This window comes from Salvelinus alpinus, chromosome 11, assembly GCF_045679555.1.
Source record: "Salvelinus alpinus chromosome 11, SLU_Salpinus.1, whole genome shotgun sequence".
Lineage (NCBI taxonomy): Eukaryota > Metazoa > Chordata > Actinopteri > Salmoniformes > Salmonidae > Salvelinus > Salvelinus alpinus.
This window is the reverse complement of record NC_092096.1, coordinates 2,240,940-2,245,774: the sequence shown is the minus strand read 5'-3', so window position 1 is coordinate 2,245,774 and position 4,835 is coordinate 2,240,940. Positions and strand designations below refer to the sequence as shown.

The 4,835-nt window shown below is 37.0% G+C and overlaps 1 protein-coding gene across 2 annotated transcripts in view; it reads left to right on the top strand.

Annotated features, from left to right (window-relative positions):
* Window positions 1-3,848: 3,848 nt before the first annotated feature.
* The window catches only part of mrps33 (mitochondrial ribosomal protein S33), a 16,482-nt gene continuing 15,495 nt past the window's right edge, over window positions 3,849-4,835 (top strand). Inside the window, exon 1 of one of the 2 annotated variants that reach the window (XM_071331491.1) lies at window positions 3,849-4,041. The gene's annotated coding sequence lies outside the window, so the exon portion shown is untranslated. The remainder of the gene's footprint in view (window positions 4,042-4,835) is intronic. The other variant, XM_071331492.1, reaches the window with a different exon arrangement.

The window sequence follows — 4,835 nt, the reverse complement described above, 5'->3', positions numbered from 1 at the left end:
CTGGATGGGAACAATTTGACGATTACAACATAGACAATAACCTAGAACTCAACCGGCACCCAGGCTGGATTAGGAGGTGTTGGTGGGAGAGTAAAGCTAACATATGGACATATGTCACTATGGACGATGTATGAGAAAGGAAAAAAACGTTTCATGGAGTTATAATAATAACCCATAATAACTGAAATTACCAATCTGTTGAGAATATCCCAGTGAAAGATAATGTGAAATATTTAGGGGTGAACATGGCGAAAAATCATATTGTCCGTCAACATCTCAATTTCTCTCAGAGATTAAAGTCAACTAAATCCCTCTTTAATAACTGCTTCCAGTGTGAACTCTCTAGTATTGGAATGGTTTTACTGTCCAAAGCAGAGGGTCTGTCACGTATTGTCTACCCTGCTCAATCCCTATCTGATCAAACCAGCAAGAATATCAACAAAACTTTCCTAGACTTTATATGGAAAAATAAACGACTCAAACGTAATAAATCTGTAATATCAAACCATAGACCTTATGGTGGGCTTGAAGTACTATAATTCATTGATAAACAATACCTTTTAAAGTAAACTGGATAAAAAGATGAATCTATTTGGTACTTCATTCCCTGTCATATTTTTAGGAAATGGGGTGGTCTTCAATTTTTCAATTCAAGTGCAATTCTCCAGCAAAATGACCCATCAAAACTGTCCAAATTTCATGAACAAGCCCTTTTATCCTGGAAACTATGTTAATGTGTACAACTTTTCAACCACACAAGGCCCTTCTGTGGAGCAACAAAGATATTGTTGCTAAAAAAAACAGGTCTTTGTTCTTTCCTAAGTGTAATAAATATCATATTTGTGCTTGATTTATTTGATAAAGAAGGGAATATACTCTCTTATAGGAAGGTCTTAGAAACATAGAACTTACCAATACATTCTAAATAATTTAAATTCTATATGCAAAGCAACACCTTCAGGATCTACTCAATTAATGAAATGTCATTTGTGTTTTGGAGAACATTGTCAAGATAGATGCGGAATTTATGTTAGAAGGTTGCCCCCTGCTGGATAAGAAATGTAATAATACATTCATACGATAACTTTTTCACTCCAACAACAAGATCTCTCCTAGAGGGAAACAAACAAGATCTCTCCTAGAGGGAAATTCTTCCCGGAACGCATATATTACTGAAATTGAATGGAAGAAAGCTTGGTTCCTCCCTCACACATTTTGTTCATATCAAATAAAGTAAAATAAATTAATTTTAAAATCTTGCACAAAATATACCCTTGCAATAACTTGTAACTACTCATGGACTTTGAAGAAATATGCCTTTTCTGTGATAAAGAAGGGGAAACTGTTATACACATTTTTTTTAATGAGTGTGACTCTGTGAAGTTATTTTGGAGCGAGTTACCTATTTACACGTTTTATTTCATCAATAAGACCCAGGTATTTAGAATGAAAAATGTAATATGTTATTATTCAAATGAAAACAAAACCACTGAATTAGTCATTCATTTTTCATTCTCTCTGGTAAATGTTATATACACAAAAACAAATATTTGAAATCTGTCCCCAATTGCAATACATTTAGAATTCATCAATAACAAAAAAACACTGTATTACAACTCTATCATGTGTTTGTACAACTGTAACCCCTGGCCTTTATTTTAGTAACTTTAACTATTGAAAGTACATTTGAGTTTTTTTTATTTTTAACTTTTAATGTAATTTTGTTTTAAAAAATTGTTTAAAAAAATATAAGTGTAGTGATGTCCTATGTTTGTATTGTAATTTTAAATGTTATAATAGAAAATCTATTTAAAAATATATATACTAAATAGAGATCTGACTGCGCCATCCACTGTTTCGTCAGCCCAGTCAGGCAATTTATAAACTTGATCTCCGCTATAAAAAGCATCTAAACATTATCTCTCATTTAGATTCATATTTAGTTTTCAACCGCGGAGATTTAAGAGAGAGCACATGTATCCAAATAAACGTCACTAGGAAACAGCTTAAACAAATGTAACTGTAGCTAGTGTTATTCTTTTTGAAGTGACTGTAAGTTAGTCGTAGTTGGCTGGCTAGCAAGAACGGGATAAGAACGAATTTGTTTCAGGCATCAAAATCATAGCGCATCTTGGGTTATTTCCCTAGCAATGTACCGGCGTTGCCGTTTCACCTTGGTTACTATTGTTGCACACGGAACTATTTGTGCGTTCGGTGTCCGTCCTTGCAATAACTGAAGAAACACATTTTACCGATTTATTTTTGGCCCTGGGACAAAAATAACAATCACTATATTGAACTTAGCCACATAGTTTCTAAACAACCAACCCGATTATGAAAGAGCTTCATTGGTCATGGTTTAATACCAATCAAATTTTTATTTTTATTTAACCTTTATTTAACCAGGTAGGCTAGTTGAGAACAAGTTCTCATTTACAACTGCGACCTGGCCAAGATAAAGCGAAGCAGTGCGACACAGACAACAACACAGAGTTACACATGGAATAAACAAACACACAGTCAATAATACAGTAGAAGAAAAAGAAAATCTGTATACACTGTATGCAAATGGAATGAGGAGGTAAGTTAATAAATAGGCCGTAGTAGCAAGTAATTACAATTTAGCAAATGAAAACTGGAGTGAAAGATGTGCAGATGATAATGTGCAAGTAGAAATACTGGTGTGCAAAAGAGCATAGCCAACACATCATAAACGTTCATGATCAGTTTCAAAACATGCTCATCTGTCCTTTGGTCTGATGAGTCTAAATTTGAGATTTTTGGTTCCAACCACTGTGTCTTTGTGAGACCAGAGTAGGTGAACGGATGATCTCTGCATGTGTGGTTCCCACCATGAAGCATGGAGGAGGAGGTGTAATTGTGTGGGTGTGCTTTGCTGTCTGTGATTTATTTAGATTTCAAGGCTTAACCATCATGGCTACCACAGAATTCTGCAGCGATACGCCATCCCATCTTGTTTGGGCTTAGTGGGACTATCATTTGTTTTTCAACAGGACAATGACCCAACACACCTCCAGGCTGTGTAAGGGCTATTTAACCAAGAAGGAGAGTGATGGAGTGTTGCATCAGATGACCTGGCCTCCACAATCACCCGACCTCAACCCAATTGAGATGGTTTGGGATGAGTTGGACCGCAGAGTGTAGGAAAAGCAGCCAACAAGTGCTCAGCATATGTGGGAACTCCTTTAAGGCTGTTGGCAAAGCATTCCAGGTGAAGCTGGTTGAGAGAATGCGAATAGTGTGCAAAGCTGTCATCAAGGCATAAGGTGGCTACTTTGAAGAATCTAAAATATATTTTGATTTGTTTAACACTTTTGGTTACTACATGATTCCATATGTGTTATTTCATAGTTTTGATGTCTTCACTATTATTCTACAATGTAGAAAATAGTCCAAACAAAGAAAAACCCTTGAATGAGTAGGTGTGTCCAAACTTTTGACTGGTACAGTATGCTTCAGTAAGATTAGATTTTTAGTATTTATAGCAATGGTTATCAACTGTACTGTAGGGATGGAACGTAAATCGTTGGATATTGAGGTCGTGGTGGCAGCTGCAGTGAGGTATTTGGGTGTACAAGACTTGACATCAGAAGAGTTACAGGGTGTGTTGAGTGGTGGTGTCCCGTCCTTTCAGGCTGTTGGTCTGAGGTAGGACTAGATAGATTTAAATAGCGGAGGAAGGTGGTTAGTTTTTAGTGAGTGCGTGGTTAGATGGTAGGGTATTTGTTGATGTATTTGTTTGACATTTTCAAGCCAAGTATAAGGGAGTTATACTCCAGTCTTGTAGGTGGCGGTAATGCAACATGTTGGATGCCAACCGCCGTTAAACCTCATCGAAGAAGAATGTCATAGAAGAAGTGGTGGCATGCTTGAAGGTTAGCGACACATTTAACGAAATACAATAACAACTACTAGTGACACACATACTGGGTAGCAAGTTATACACTTATCGTGTAGAACATGGTAATATATCTACGTTTGGATATAACAAAGCTACTACACAAGTCGCGGTGATTCCAGGTATGTATTTGGCTGTGGACACAGTGAGCCATTTTGTCATTCAGTGTACGCTTTCCTCTGTCTGGTGCATGTTACGAAACTGTCTGATCATAATGAACGTTTATGATGTGTTGTCTATGATTTTTAGATTGGTTTTAAACCATGACCAATGAAGCTGTTTCATAAACGGGTTGGTTGTTTAGTAACTATGGGGCAAAACTGGGTTTACAGAAGACGTTCAATATGGCGATTGTTATTTTAATCCCAGGGCCAAAAATAATCGGTAACATGTGTTTCATCAGTTTATACAAGGACGGACACCGAGCTCACAAATAGTTCCGTGTGCAACAAAAGTAACCAATGTGAAACGGCAACGCCGGAACGTTGTTAGGGATATAACCCAAGATGCCCTGGATGTCGTAACTTTTGTAAAAAATAAATTTCAACTTTTACAAGTTTTGAACCACAGTGTTCATTTAAATGAAAATGCCCGAGAAGCCGGTGTTTGGAGGATATTAGCACGGGTGGTGTTAGGCCCGAGACAATCGTTCTTAACTAGCCAACTACGGCTAACTTAGTCACGTCAAAAAGAATAACAGCAGCTACATTTGTTTAAGCTGTTTTATATAGTGACATTTATTTGGATACATCCTGAACAATGAGCTAATGTGGCGCGATTTCGCCTGGCATAGAAAATGTGCTCTTGTCAGGACCGTTGTTCAGAGCAGCTAGCCACAACACAGCTACAGTAACAGTCACTTCAAACACTGACGCTGTAAAGGCTGCTGCAACGTTTTGTTGTACTTTTTTTTTTT